Genomic DNA, 16859 nt, shown 5'->3' with positions numbered 1-16859 from the left:
ACAAAGACATGATCAGTCTATAATTTTAATGGTAGGTTTATTTGAACAGTGAGAGACAGAATAACAACAAAAACATCCAGAAAAACGCATGTCAAAAATGTTATAAATTGATTTGCATTTTAATAAGGGAAATAAGTATTTAACCCCTCTGCAAAACATGACTTAGTACTTGGTGGCAAAACCCTTGTTGGCAATCACAGAGGTCAGACGTTTCTTGTAGTTGGCCACCAGGTTTGCACACATCTCAGGAAGGAATTTGTCCCACTCCTCTTTGCAGATCTTCTCCAAGTCATTAAGGTTTCGAGGCTGACGTTTGGCAACTCGAACACTCCCTTTAAGAGTGTGCTACTAATCTCTGCTCGTTACCTGTATAAAAGACAACTGGGAGCCAGAAATCTTTCTGATTGAGAGGGGGTCAACTCACCGTGTTTGGAGGAGGAGGAATGCTGCCTATGACCCCAAGAACACCATCCCCACCGTCAAACATGGAGGTGGATACATTATGCTTTGGGAGTGTTTTTCTGCTAAGGGGACAGGACATCTTCACCGCATCAAAGGGACGATGGACTGGGCCATGTACCGTCAAATCTTGGGTGAGAACCTCCTTCCCTCAGCCAGGGCATTGAAAGTGGGTCGTGGATGGGTATTCCAGCATGACAATGATTCAAAACACGCGGCCAAGGCAACAAAGGAGTGGCTCAAGAAGAAGCACATTAAGGTCCTGGAGTGGCCTAGCCAGTCTCCAGACCTTAATCCCATAGAAAATATGTGGAGGGAGCTGAAGGTTGGAGAAGATCTGCAAAGAGGAGTGGGACAAAATCCCTCCTGAGATGTGTGCAAACCTGGTAGCCCAAGATCCCATAATGACAAAGTGAAAACATGTTTAGAACTTTTTGCAAATGTATTGAAAATGAAATACAGAATATCTATTTTTGACTGGTACTGTATGTATGTATGTATGTATGTATGTATGTATGTATGTATGTATGTATGTATGTATGTATGTATGTATGTATGTATGTATGTATGTATGTATGTATGTATGTATGTATGTATGTATGTATGTAGTAGGTATATATATATATATATATATATATATATATATATATATATATATATATATACAGTGGGGAGAACAAGTATTTGATACACTGCTGATTTTGCAGGTTTTCCTACTTACAAAGCATGTAGAGGTCTGTAATTTTGATCATAGGTACACTTCAACTGTGAGAGACGGAATCTAAAACAAAAATCCCGAAAATCACATAGTATGATTTTTAAGTAATTAATTTTTTCATTTTATTGCATGACATAAGTATTTCATACATCAGAAAAGCAGAACTTAATATTTGGTACATAAACCTGTTTGCAATTACAGAGATCACATGTTTCCTGTAGGTCTTGACCAGGTTTGCACACACTGCAGCAGGGATTTTGGCCCACTCCTCCATACAGACCTTCTCCAGATCCTTCAGGTTTCGGGGCTGTCGCTGGGCAATACGGACTATCAGCTCCCTCCAAAGATTTTCTATTGGGTTCAGGTCTGGAGACTGGCTAGGCCACTCCAGGACCTTGAGGTGCTTCTTACGGAGCCACTCCTTAGTTGCCCTGGCTGTGTGTTCCGGGTCGTTGTCATGCTGGAAGACCCAGCCACGACCCATCTTCAATGCTCTTACTGAGGGAAGGAGGTTGTTGGCCAAGAGCTCGCGATACATGGCCCCATCCATCCTCCCCTCAATACGGTGCAGTCGTCCTGTCCCCTTTGCAGAAAAGCATCCCCAAAGAATGATGTTTCCACCTCCATGCTTCACGGTTGGGATGGTGTTCTTGGGGTTGTACTCATCCTTCTTCTTCCTCCAAACACGGCGAGTGGAGTTTAGACCATAAAGCTCTATTTTTGTCTCATCAGACCACATGACCTTCTCCCATTCCTCCTCTGGATCATCCAGATGGTCATTGGCAAACTTCAGACGGGCCTGGACATGCGCTGGCTTGAGCAGGGGGGACCTTGCGTGCGCTGCAGGATTTTAATCCATGACGGCGTAGTGTGTTACTAATGGTTTTCTTTGAGACTGTGGTTCCAGCTCTCTTCAGGTCATTGACCAGGTCCTGCCGTGTAGTTCTGGGCTGATCCCTCACCTTCCTCATGATCATTGATGCCCCACGAGGTGAGATCTTGCATGGAGCCCCAGACCGAGGGTGATTGACCGTCATCTTGAACTTCTTCCATTTTCTAATAATTGCGCCAACAGTTGTTGCCTTCTCACCAAGCTGCTTGCCTATTGTCCTGTAACCCATCCCAGCCTTGTGCAGGTCTACAATTTTATCCCTGATGTCCTTACACAGCTCTCTGGTCTTGGCCATTGTGGAGAGGTTGGAGTCTGTTTGATTGAGTGTGTGGACAGGTGTCTTTTATACAGGTAATGAGTTCAAATAGGTGCAGTTAATACAGGTATTGAGTGGAGAACAGGAGGGCTTCTTAAAGAAAAACAAACAGGTCTGTGAGAGCCGGAATTCTTACTGGTTGGTAGGTGATCAAATAATTATGTCACGCAATAAAATGCAAATTAATTACTTAAAAATCATACAATGTGAATTTCTGGATTTTTGTTTTAGATTCCGTCTCTCACAGTTGAAGTGTACCTATGATACAAATTACAGACCTCTACATGCTTTGTAAGTAGGAAAACCTGCAAAATCGGCAGTGTATCTAATACTTGTTCTCCCCACTGTGTGTATATATATATGTATATATATATATATATATATATATATATATGTATGTACAGTGGGGGGGAAAAGTATTTAGTCAGCCACCAATTGTGCAAGTTCTCCCACTTAAAAAGATGAAAGAGGCCTGTAATTTTCATCATAGGTACACGTCAACTATGACAGACAAATTGAGGAAAAAAAATCCAGAAAATCACATTGTAGGATTTTTAATGAATTTATTTGCAAATTATGGTGGAAAATAAGTATTTGGTCACCTACAAACAAGCAAGATTTCTGGCTCTCACAGACCTGTAACTTCTTCTTTAAGAGGCTCCTCTGTCCTCCACTCGTTACCTGTATTAATGGCACCTGTTTGAACTTGTTATCAGTATAAAAGACACCTGTCCACAACCTCAAACAGTCACACTCCAAACTCCACTATGGCCAAGACCAAAGAGCTGTCAAAGGACACCAGAAACAAAATTGTAGACCTGCACCAGGCTGGGAAGACTGAATCTGCAATAGGTAAGCAGCTTGGTTTGAAGAAATCAACTGTGGGAGCAATTATTAGGAAATGGAAGACATACAAGACCACTGATAATCTCCCTCGATCTGGGGCTCCACGCAAGATCTCACCCCGTGGGGTCAAAATGATCACAAGAACAGTGAGCAAAAATCCCAGAACCACACGGGGGACCTAGTGAATGACCTGCAGAGAGCTGGGACCAAAGTAACAAAGCCTACCATCAGTAACACACTACGCCGCCAGGGACTCAAATCCTGCAGTGCCAGACGTGTCCCCCTGCTTAAGCCAGTACATGTCCAGGCCCGTCTGAAGTTTGCTAGAGTGCATTTGGATGATGCAGAAGAGGATTGGGAGAATGTCATATGGTCAGATGAAACCAAAATATAACTTTTTGGTAAAAACTCAACTCGTCGTGTTTGGAGGACAAAGAATGCTGAGTTGCATCCAAAGAACACCATACCTACTGTGAAGCATGGGGTGGAAACATCATGCTTTGGGGCTGTTGTTCTGCAAAGGGACCAGGACGACTGATCGGTGTAAAGGAAAGAATGAATGGGGCCATGTATCGTGAGATTTTGAGTGAAAACCTCCTTCCATCAGCAAGGGCATTGAAGATGAAACGTGGCTGGGTCTTTCAGCATGACAATGATCCCAAACACACCGCCTGGTCAACGAAGGAGTGGCTTCGTAAGAAGCATTTCAAGGTCCTGGAGTGGCCTAGCCAGTCTCCAGATCTCAACCCCATAGAAAATCTTTGGAGGGAGTTGAAAGTCCGTGTTGCCCAGCGACAGCCCCAAAACATCACTGCTCTAGAGGAGATCTGCATGGAGGAATGGGCCAAAATACCAGCAACAGTGTGTGAAAACCTTGTGAAGACTTACAGAAAACGTTTGACCTGTGTCATTGCCAACAAAGGGTATATAACAAAGTGTTGAGAAACTTTTGTTATTGACCAAATACTTATTTTCCACCATAATTTGCAAATAAATTCATTAAAAATCCTACAATGTGATTTTCTGGAAAAAAAATTCTCATTTTGTCTGTCATAGTTGACGTCTACCTATGATGAAAATTACAGGCCTCTCTCATCTTTTTAAGTGGGAGAACTTGCACAATTGGTGGCTGACTAAATACTTTTTTCCCCCCACTGTATGTATACACTACCGTTCAAAAGTTTGGGGTCACTTAGAAATGTCCTTGTTTTCAAAAGAAAAGCAATTTTTGTCCGATTATGTTCGATTACAGGATCAAAATGGCCAGAAACAAATAACTTTCTTCTGAAACTCGTTTTGATCCTGTAATCGAACCCACAATTGCTGATGCTCCAGATACTCAACTAGTCTCAAGAAGGCCAGTTTTATTGCTTCTTTAATCAGCACAACAGCTTTCAGCTGTGCTAACATAATTGCAAATGGGTTTTCTAATGATCAATTAGCCTTTTAAAATGATAAACTTGGATTAGCAAACACAATGTGCCATTGGAACACAGGACTGATGGTTGCTGATAATGGGCCTCTGTACGCGTATGTAGATATTCCATTAAACATCAGCCGTTTTCAGCTACAATAGCCATTTACAACATTAACAATGTCTACACTGTATTTCTGATCAATTTGATGTTATTTTAAATGGACAAAAAAAATGCTTTTCTTTATAAAACAAGGACATTTCTAAGTGACCCCAAACTTTTGAACGGTAGTGTATATGGCCAAAATATCATATCACAGTATTTCAAACAAATTGGACAGTACTTATGTTTTTTAATAATAAAAGTTCAAAATAATATTTGCTTTATGAGTAGTGCGTGACCCTAGGGTGGCAACACAGACATTCTAAGTGATTTCAATGGGTCTTTCTCCATTCTGATTGTTTTATACTGTTCAATTCAACCCAAAATAATTTTCAGCATTTTCATCAATTTCTGCATTTCATGCACTCATTTGAGATCACACACACCACGCCGCGTAGGGCAAACAATCTAGGCCTTATTTTTTACCAAATGTTGCAATTGGACTTGTGATTTCGAGCAAAACACTTGGGTGAATTGTTGGAATCATGGCAATAAAATGATTATTCTAATTCTATAGTTAGAATATAATAGTGGGCACTTTGAATATAGTGTTTGACATGACAACAAATGAAAATGCCATGGAGGAGTTATTGTGACTGGGTAGGAACCAAAGTGTTGACAAGTGTTTCCTAGTGTACCCTATAATCTTTGGCTACATTGAATGTTCTCTTAGCTATTTCATGAAGCCAACATATTCCTGCTTCTCGTGTTAGTCTTTGATTTAGAAGATACTGTTGCACAAAAAACATGCAGATGTCTGTGTGGAAAGCGGCATGGAGAGAGAGAGAGAGCGGAGAAAGATGACTCAAGTAGCGAAGTAAGCTATAGAAATGGACGTTACACACAGTGTATCACATTTAACAAACCAAACATTGAAATACCGTTATAGAAGGTAAAGTAAAAACCCAAACCGGTCCGTGCATCAATACCGGTATATCGTAAAATACGGTATACCGCCCACCGAACTATGGATTACAGTTTCCCCTGGCCCATAGACTACTTTCAGGGTGAGGAACCATCTAACATCAAGTTGTAAAATAGTGAACTACTCCTTTAACTCTGATGACCGGCTTAAATCTATATAAGCAGGGCAAGCTGAGCAGAGCGGGGAAAACAAGGTTTACCCAATGCAGAGAGGGGAAAACAGGGTTTACCCAATGCAGATAGGGGAAAACAGGGTTTACCCAATCAAGAGATTTATTCCACTCCAATTACTCTCCATGCAAAACAACAGATTTGGGATCAGTTGTCCCTGTCTTCACCCTGTACATGAGAAGCTGGACAGCATTGGATCTGTGTAAGCATAAGCTAATGGGAGTTTCTTTTCACCATGCTTCTTTCACCAGCCATTCCATTTTAACTCCATGAGGAGGAGTAGCGTGATCAAGTGTATCCTTCAGGGGAGAACATACTGTATACTACATACTTAATGAGTATATACTACATAATATATACTATTAGTTCATTGTAGTATACTGTAAACGAACGGTATCCTTTCAGTTGAGCAACCTATTACTAACTTGTTGGCATAACAAATTACTAGCTAGACATTTTACGACTTGGGGTGTGTTATTAAATTAAATCTGGAATGTCAGTGTGCGCTCTGGGCGTTCGTAAATTCAGAGCGTTGTCAGATTGTCCGTTTGTAAATTCAGAGCGCACACTGGACGATTTGGCCGATGAGTAGGGTTGATCCGAGCATTCTGACCTCACAACGGCAGTCAAGCACCCAAGCTAACTGGCTAACTTGCTAGCTACTTCCAGACACAAATGAGAGAACACCTCACTGACCATTTTACTCGCCTTAGCAGAGCTGGTTAGGCTGTTTCCATGTTATCCAGAGCATTGGTGACTGTAACTGTGCTGCTGGCAACAATTTAATTACACTTTTTTACCGACGTTTACTGACACAGGCCATATTCAACGGGTGTTGAGCGTTCGTAAATTCAACAGTTATTCTGCGCTCTGGCATAGATACACTCAGACGAGAGCGCTCTGAAATCGGAGTAGATAGCCAGAGCAAAATTCCGAACGCACCCGAATGTCCATTGAGAACACACGACTATACCACTTAGCTAAACTAAAAATGGCGGGAATAATCAAGTCAATAAACGTTGGGTAGTTAATTAGATAGCATATAGTTAATACACTGGCAAGTTCGATGTATTAGTAGCCAACCAACGTTAGGTAGCTAGCTAACATACCGGTACATACTGATGTAATGATATGCGGATCGTAAGGACAGCGTAGCTAACAAATTGTCAGCCAACATAACGTGTAAGGTAACGTATTTGAAAAGTAATTACTTTATTACATTGCTCAACATTTTCTTAATGCAATGAATTTGTATCCGCTCTCATTGGACTTCGGCTGCATATTATCCGCCATTTTCTTCAAATCTGAAAACGTTGTGAAGCCACACCCATTTTCTGAAGAATTGCATTATGGGCAAATAGTGTCCACTGCTTGTATACTTCGTATTTTGGCGAATGTAGTACGACATCTGGGAACTTTTGGCATACTAACTATATCCATACTATGGCCAATAAGCATACTATACACTAAATTTACATCACAAATAGTACGGTTAGTATGAGTATTCGAACACAGCTCTGGTCTAAAAATGGGGGCATTCCCTTTAAAAACTGCCAGAAAGGATTATTTATGAGATCCTATATTCACCATAGGTCGATGTCCCTTTTTAGGGTCTGGTGTATACGATGATTTAACTGTCAATCTCTCCCAAATGGACGACTATGAGAAACAAAAAATTATTGTAATTTTAAAATAGATTTGAAACCAATACTATTTATAACATAGGCACTACACTATATAATGAAGCCATTACCGTTTATTAAACCTTGTTCCCTGTCTATAGCGGCTATACCATGCATATAAACTGAGAAGGGTGTAACTGCGGCCTGCAATTCGGGGCGTTCCTGCATGTGGGAAATTTATACTTCTATTGGTCAATTTTTAAGCTAGGGACTCCAGTACACAGGCGGGAGGCAGGGGTACTCCAGTACAGTAGGTGGCGGTAAATGCACCATAACGTTGGATGCCAACCGCCAATAAATCCCACAAAAAGAAGATGCGTGGGCGACAACGGTAGCTAGCTGGCTAGGACACCGGTAGACAGTGTCTTTCGCCCCCGCCTGCTGGGCACTGCTTTCCCGCAGTTCTGTTAACGACGGCGAGAGCAGGTGTTCGGCAGGCGGGAACAAAGGACACTGTGTTAGCTAGCTAGCTAGGACTCTGGTACACAGCAGGCGGGATAGCTAGCTAGCTAGGACTCTGGTACACAGCAGGCGGGATAGCTAGCTAGCTAGGACACTGTCCTCCTTCCCGAAAAACTCCGATAATACTTTTATTTCCCTTTTGACACACATTTTAACCATATAAACAATTGTTTTTATTTTTTTATTTAACCTTTATTTAACCAGGTAAGCCAGTTGAGAACAAGTTCTCATTTACAACTGCGACCTGGCCAAGATAAAGCAAATCAGTGCGATAAAAACAACAACACAGAGTTACATATGGGGTAAACAAAAATACAAACAGAAAATATATATATACAGTGTGTGCGAATGTAGTAAGTTAGAGGTAAGGCAATAAATAGGCCATAGTGCAAAATAGTTACAATTTCGTATTAACACTGGAAAGATAGATGTGCTAAAGATGATGTGCAAATAGAGATACTGGGGTGCAAATTAGCAAAATAAATAACAATATGGGGATGAGGTAGTTGGGTGGGCTAATTTCAGAATGGCTGTGTACATGTGCAGTGATCGGTAAGCTGCTCTGACAACTGACGCTTAAAGTTAGTGAGGGAGATAAGAGTCTCCAGCTTCAGAGATTTTTGCAGTTCGTTCCAGTCATTGGCAGCAGAGAACTGGAAGGAATGGCGGCCAAAGGAGGTGTTGGCTTTGGGAATGACCAGTGAGATATACCTGCTGGAGCGCAGACTACGGGTGGGTGTTGCTATGGTGACCAGTGAGCTAAAAGGTAAGATGGGGATTTGCCTAGCAGTGATTTATAAATGACCTGCAGCCAGTGGGTTTGGCGACTAATATGTAGTGAGGGCCAGCCAACAAGAGCGTACAGGTCACAATGGTGGGTAGTATATGGGGATTTGGTGATCCGTTAGACTACATCCAATTTGCTGAGTAGAGTGTTGGAGGCTATTTTGTAAATGACATCGCCAAAGTCAAGGATCGGTAGGATAGTCAGTTTTACGAGGGCATGTTTGGCAGCATGGGTGAAGGAGGCTTTGTTGCAAAATAGGAAGCCGATTCTAGATCTAACTTTGGATTGGAGATGCTTAATGTGAGTCTGGAAGGAGAGTTTACAGTCTAACCAGACACCTAGGTATTTGTAGTTGTCCACATACTCTAGGTCAGACCCGCCGAGAGTAGCGATTCTAGTCGGGTGGGCGGGTGCAAGCAGCGTTCGGTTGAAGAGCATGCATTTAGTTTTACTAGTGTTCAAGAGCAGTTGGAGGCTACGGAAGGAGTGTTGTATGGCGTTGAAGCTTGTTTGGAGGTTTGTTAACACAGTGTCCAATGAAGGGCCAGATATATACAAAATGGTGTCGTCTGCGTAGAGGTGGATCTGAGAGTCACCAGCAGCAAGAGCGACATCATTGATATACACAGAGAATAGAGTCGGCCCGAGAATTGAACCCTGTGGCACCCCCATAGACGGCCAGAGGTCCAGACAACAGGCCCTCCGATTTGACACATTGAACTCTATCTGAGAAGTAGTTGGTGAACCAGGTGAGGCAGTCATTAGAGAAACCAAGGCTATTTAGTCTGCCAATAAGAATGCGGTGGTTGACAGAGCCGAAAGCCTTGGCCAGGTCGATGAAGACGGCTGCGCAGTACTGTCTTTTATCGATCGCGGTTATAATATCGTTTAGGACCTTGAGCGTGGCTGAGGTGCACCCATGACCAGCTCGGAAAGGTACGGTGGGATTCGAAATGGTCGGTGATCTGTTTGTTAAATTGGCTTTCAAATACTTTCGAAAGGCAGGGCAGGATGGATATAGGTCTGTAACAGTTTGGATCTAGAGTGTCACCCCCTTTGAAGAGGGGGATGACCGCGGCAGCTTTCCAATCTCTGGGGATCTCAGATGTTACGAAAGAGAGGTTGAACAGGATAGAAATAGGGGTTGCGACAATTTCGGCAGCTAATTTTAGAAAGAAAGGGTCCAGATTGTCTAGCCCAGCTGATTTGTAGGGGTCCAGATTTTTCAGCTCTTTCAGAACATCAGCTGTCTGAATTTGTGTGAAGGAGAAGCGGGGGGGGCATGGGCAAGTTGCAGCGGAGGGGGCAGAGCTGGTGGCCTGGGTAGTGGTAGCCAGGTGGAAAGCATGGCCAGCCGTAGCAAAACACTTGTTGAAATTCTCGATTATCGTAGATTTATCGGTGGTGACAGTGTTTCCTAGCCTCAGTGCAGTGGGCAGTTGGGAGGAGGTGCTCTTATTTTCCATGGACTTTACAGTATCCCAAAACTTTTTGGAGTTACTGCTACAGGATGCAAATTTCTGTTTAAAAAAGCTAGCATTTGCTTTCCTAACTGCTTGTGTATATTGGTTCCTGACTTCCCTGAAAAGTTGCATATCGCGGGGGCTGTTCGATGCTAATGCAGTACGCCACAGGATGTTTTTGTGTTGGTCAAGGGCAGTCAAGTCTGAGGAGAACCAGGGGCTATATCTGTTCTTAGTTCTGAATTTTTTGAATGGGGCATGCTTATTTAAGATTGAGAGGAAAGCACTTTTAAAGAACAACCAGGCATCCTCTACTGACGGAATGAGGTCAATATCCATCCAGGATACCCGGGCCAGGTCAATTAGAAAGGCCTGCTCGCTAAAGTGTTTTAGGGAGCGTTTGACAGTGATGAGGGGTGATCGTTTGACCGCGGACCCATTACGGACGCAGGCAATAAGGCAGTGATCGCTGAGATCCTGGTTGAAGACAGCGGGCCGTAAACATAAACAGTCAGGGGAAATCCAGAATATGTCACACAAGCATGAAGATTGCGTGCTCGGGGGCTTACGAATTGTGGGCCGCAATCCCACACTATTGTATAAACTATTTTTTTCTTTCTCCGTTCATTGCTCTGCATGATAAACTGCCATGCCCGGCTGTGCGCGACATATCGGGCTAAATCTATGTATTGGTGGTGCAGTGTTGACCTCAGCAGACAGGGTTAACCAGCTGCCTTGTAGCTTCTGACATAACCGATGCAATGAATTCAGATTATTGGGACATCAACTGAACACTTTCATTTCCCACCCCATTTGCCCTTCTCTCACTCACTGCTCACTGGTTTTAAGATAGCCCATTAAAAACAAAAACTCATTCATTTAAATAATAGGCTACTCATTCAAAGTCATATTCTTTCAATTCAGAGAGCAAATCATTTTCATTAATTGTTTTACTATAAGAGTAGGATATAACATTTTATCAGATTATTTCTAATGATAGTAGGCCTATATAGGCTACTTCGAAAAGTTCCAATAGACAGTTATTCCTTAGATGTTTTATAAGCTGTTCCAACTATAACCCTACCAGATGAATTATAGCCTTACCCATTGGCAGTGTCATTTACCTTTGAACAGTAGCATAGATGTGTTTATGCAGATTTACAACAGTGGGCTGGCTATTCAGTGTTTGGGGAACTAGCACAGAAACCAGTGGCGGTCGGTGCAATGAGGGAGGATGATTTATTTTTTAATGATCATGGCCTTATTTCTATTACAGAATATTGGATGACTGTAATTCATATTCCATTCACCCAGCTCAATGTAACATCGATAGGTATAGGCTACTGCATGATATTAGAATTTTCCCTGTACCCGTCATGAGGTTGCTACAACCTAGCCTATGAATGAAAGTTTACAACGTTAGTCAAACAGTTGCAAATTAGACTTTCCATTGGACAAATTCAGGTATGTTTATCCCAGTTTCATTCCATTTGCTTCCGTTTAAGAAACGTTTTTCAACAGAATCGGCGGAATGAATTCACACACACCACTGATCACACATAAACACAGTTCACTTTCATAGCAGCCATATAAACATAGCATCATCACTTTGCTCCTTCTAGCAACTATCTTTGCGCTCTCCTCCTCTCACCTTTTCCCTTTGCTTGTGGACTTCAGTGCACAACACATCAGCTAGTAAAAACCTTTCCAAGCCAAACCATATCATGACTGCTAACCGCACAGCTTACATCGTGGTCACCTCATAGTCAACATAGCTACTGGAACTAACACATTAGTGAACCCGCTACAATCACGCAGAACATTGTACAGTCAGAACGCAGTTTAGCAGTTACACTGGCAGGCCCCAGTGGCAATAAATTAATAAACCAAAAGCTTACCTTGACTTGGAAGAGTTCCAGTGTTTGATAGCCATAGCCAGCTAGCTAACATAACATCCCTCTCTGTTTGAGCCGGGTGTTTGAGTAGGCTAAACTAGCTAGTTGCAGTCAGCTAGCTAAGTGAAAGTTTTTTTTTAAATACAACCAAATATAGCTCTCTCTCACTCTCGCTTCTCCTTAATTTTGGAAGATTGGCGGACGTCCTCCGGAAGTTGTCACAAATACTGGATAAGTCTATGGAAGGGGGTGAGAACCAAGAGCTTCCTATTTTTGTATTGAAGTCAATGTACCCAGAGGAGGGCAGAACCTAGCTGTCCTCTGGCTACACCATGGTGCTACCCTACAGAGTGCTGCTGAGGCTACTTCATTGCAAAACAGTGTGTTTTAACCTCTACGGGATCGGTGTCCCGTATACGGGACGGTTGAGCTAACATGCGCTAATGTGATTAGCATGAATGTTGTAAGTAACAGCAAACCTTCCAGGACATAGACATGTCTTATATGGGCAGAAAGCTTAAATTCTTGTTAATCTAACTGCACTGTCCAATTTGCAGCAGCTATTACAGTGAAAAAAATACCATGCTATTGTTTGAGGAGAGTGCACAACAAAAAACGTATCACGGCAACTGGTTTGATACCTTCACCTCTGAAGGTAAATAATGTACTTACAGTTGAAGTCGGAAGTTACATACACCTTAGCCAAATACATTTAAACTCAGTTTTTTACAATTCCTGACATGTAATCCTAGTAAAAATTCCCCGTCTTAGGTCAGTTAGGATCACCACTTTATTTTAAGAAATGTGAAAATGTCAGAATAATAGTAGAGAGAATGATTTATTTCAGGTTTTATTTCTTTCATCACATTCCCAGTGGGTCAGAAGTTTACATACACTCAATTAGTATTTGGTACCATTGCCTTTAAATTGTTTAACTTGGGTCAAACATTTCAGGTAGCCTTCCACAAGCTTCCCAAAATAAGTTGGGTGAATTTTGGCCCATTCCTCCTGACAGAGCTGGTGTAACTGAGTCAGGTTTGTACGCACATGCTTTTTCATTTCTGCCCACAAATGTTCTATAGGATTGAGGTCAGGGCTTTGTGATGGCCACTCCAATACCTTGACATTGTTGTCCTTAAGCCATTTTGGCACAACTTTGGAAGTATGCTTGGGGTCATTGTCCATTTGGAAGACCCATTTGCAACCAAGCTTTAACTTCCTGACTGATGTCTTGAGATGTTGCTTCAATATATCCACATAATTTTCCTTCCTCATGATGCCATCTATTTTGTGAAGTGCACCAGTCCCTCCTGCAGCAAAGCACCCCCACAGCATGATGCTGCCACCCCCGCGCTTCATGGTTGGGATGTTGTTCTTCGGCTTGCAAGCAACCCCATTTTTCCTCCAAACATAACGATGGTCATTATGGCCAAACAGTTCTATTTTTGTTTCATCAGACCAGAGGACATTTCTCCAAAAAGTACGATCTTTGTCCCCATGTGCATTTGCAAACCGTAGTCTGGCTTTTTTTATAGCGGTTTTGGAGCAGTGGCTTCTTCCTTGCTGAGCGGCCTTTCAGGTTATGTCGATATAGGACTTGTTTTACTGTGGATATAGATACTTTTGTACCTGTTTCCTCCAGCATCTTCACAAGGTCCTTTGCTGTTCTTCTGGGGTTGATTTGCACTTTTCGCACCAAAGTATGTTCATCTCTAGGAGACAGAACGCGTCTCCTTCCTGAGCGGTATGACGGCTGCGTCGTCCCATGGTGTTTATACTTGCGTACTATTGTTTGTACAGATGAACGTGGTACCTTCAGGCGTTTGGAAATTGCTCCCAAGGATGAACCAGACTTGTGGAGGTCTACCATTTTTTATCTGAGGTCTTGGCTGATTTCTTTTGATTTTCCCATGATGTCAAACAAAGAGGCACTGAGTTTGAAGGTGGGCCTTGAAATACATCCACAGGTACACCTCCAATTGACTCAAATGATGTAAATTAGCCAATCAGAAGCTTCTAAAGCCATGACATCATTTTCTGGAATTTTCCAAGCTGTTGAAAGGCACAGTCAACTTAGTGTATGTAAACTTCTGACCCACTGGAATTGTGATACAGTGAATTATAAGTGAAATAATCTATCTGTAAACAATTGTTGGAAAAATTACTTGCATCATGCACAAAGTAGATGTCCTAACCGACTTTCCAAAACTATAGTTTGTTAACAAGAAGTTTGTGGAGTGGTTGTTAACGAGTTTTTCCGACTTCAACTGTACATTCTTGCTCTGATTTGTCATCCTAAGGGTCCCAGAGATAAAATGTAGCATAGTTTTGTTTGATAAAATCCATTTTTATATTCAAATGTAGGAACTGGGTTCTACAGTTTGAACCCCTGCTGTCTCTGGCTCCACACCCACCCCACCCGGCCATCTAGATGTGTGAAAGTTAGTGTATAAGTAATAATCCATCATGTATGACATTCCTGAGTGTGTAAACTTACATTTTGTATTACCATATCATTTTTGTATGTTCTCTATAGTTATGTACTTGAAAATGTATCAATTGACCAATTCGGCACATTTGGGCAGACTTGATACAAAATAGTCCAGTATTGCAATGCTTCACTGAAACAATCTGAAACTTTGCACACACACTACTACCATCTAGTGGCCGAAATCTAAATTGCGCCTAAACTGCAATATTATTGTGGCCTTTCTCTTGCATTTCAAAGATGACGGAACAAAAAAAATTGAAAACGCATGTTTTTTTGTTTGTATTATCTTTTACCAGATCTAATGTGTTATATTTGCCTACATTCATTTCAAATTTCCACAAACTTCAAAGTGTTGCCTTTCAAATGGTATCAAGAATATGCATATCCTTGCTTTGGGTCCAGAGCTACAGGTAGTTAGATTTGGGTAAGTCATTTTAGGCGAAAATTGAAAAAAAGAGTCCAATCCTTAAGAGGTTAATCAATAGGTGACATGAATATATTTGGTGTAGTTTTAAATGTTCCAATATTTTTATATTGGGGGGGGGGGGGGAATAGGGACGCCAGTTCATGTAGGCTAACATTATCCTTCTATAAGTATCTAGGGCTTTCCACGTTCACAACAACCCCAATGGCAAGGCTATGGATGTCATTCCAAAGGAATGTTTACTTTGACCGCGCAAACCAGAAACACATTTCACTGGGAAGACATTAATATGAAAGGCACTGCATCAAAAATAACTAGGCTACTAATGTTCTCATTACGGCTATGGCAGGATCACACGCCCCCTGTGACAAAACAGTTTCACAAGATTACAGTAGCCACGCAAGTTGCCTAGCCACCCCGTGACAAAACAGTTTCACAATGTTACAGTAGCCACGCAAATTGCCTAGCCACCAAGTGATTAAGCGCTCTTTTCACGTCTACAAAACGAGGCCAAACTGTGGTAGCAAAGTGTTGCCTCGCATTCCAGATTATGTCTGACTGCACAGACTGACCTTGCTGCTAAGAATTGGGACATTAGTAATGAACGGACACCATTCGTATGGGCTTTACAGCTCGAGTTGACATGAGGACAGCAGCACTCACCTTGCCGCAGACGAATAGGTGCCTTCTCGGTGACAGTCACCGACGGATACAAGTGTCAAATCCAACCAGCTTCCCTGGCTACCAGTGGTAGTCATACGATAGCTCGCGGTCAGGAATTTAACCCACAGCGCAGTTTAGAATTTATCAGACGTCAAATGTTAACCATCTGTAAGCATGCTGCGTTGAGCAGACTATTTCAGAAACTGTTTAAATGAGCGCTTAATACTCGGGTTTTCCACTGTCGAAATATTAGCACCGTTCACGTTCCGCTGCCACGACCGGGAAACGTAACATACAGCAATACTACATAGGCCCCTCCCCCTTTACTGTATGGGTGCGTGCAGTGTGCAACCAAGAGTTTTATCAAAATGTTTACTGCTCTCTACAGGGCAATGTTAAAGCTGCAGTTCAACCCCATAGCTATAGCACAACCCTATTGAGTACAACTGCTTGTTGAATTATGTACAGTGACACTAAATGTTTTTATCTCAATATCAAATCCTTTCTGGGTAACAATTAAGTACGTTACTGTAATACTTTTTTATTAAACTGGTCAACAAGAAACAAAAATAGCATCTTAGCAAAGAGCAATTTTTCAAGCAAAACATTTGCTAGGACTGGTGTAAAGCAGACACTGGGAGACGAGACGCAAGTACAGAGTGAGGGTTCAATAATAAATAAACATAGAACAAAACAAGAACAGCGTCTGGCCATGAGAAACATAACATCAATGCTGACTGGGGAATGAACCTGAAGGAGTGACAGATATAGGGGAGGTAATCAATGATGTGATGGAGTCCAGGTGAGTCCCATAATTAAGTGCAGGTGCGCGTAACTATGGGTGAACTGGTGACCTCGAGCACCGGAGAGGGGGAGCAGGAGTAGACCTGACACTTGGGAGTGGTCTGAGTGGGGAGGGGGAAACTGAAAATTAGCTGTTATTGGCAGAGAGATGGATCTCTCTTTCTTATTGGTGTATTAACTAATCCATCGCCTGGTGATGTCAGCAGAGTGGGCCAAAACTCCATCCCACCAAAACAGGCTGCAATTTTCAGGTGGTCTTTTCAAACAGCTTTTACACTAAAAGGG

General features: G+C 42.1%; 1 protein-coding gene across 1 annotated transcript in view; it reads right to left on the bottom strand.

Moving 5' to 3' along the window:
• The window catches only part of LOC121569764 (thyroid hormone receptor alpha), a 110344-nt gene extending 94298 nt beyond the window's left edge, over positions 1-16046 (bottom strand). Inside the window, exon 1 of the mRNA XM_041880943.1 lies at positions 15771-16046. The gene's annotated coding sequence lies outside the window, so the exon portion shown is untranslated. The remainder of the gene's footprint in view (positions 1-15770) is intronic.
• Positions 16047-16859: the final 813 nt, after the last annotated feature.

The sequence above is a fragment of the Coregonus clupeaformis genome, chromosome 7, assembly GCF_020615455.1.
Source record: "Coregonus clupeaformis isolate EN_2021a chromosome 7, ASM2061545v1, whole genome shotgun sequence".
NCBI classification, from domain to species: Eukaryota; Metazoa; Chordata; class Actinopteri; order Salmoniformes; family Salmonidae; genus Coregonus; species Coregonus clupeaformis.
This window is presented reverse-complemented; position numbering and strand designations above follow the sequence as displayed.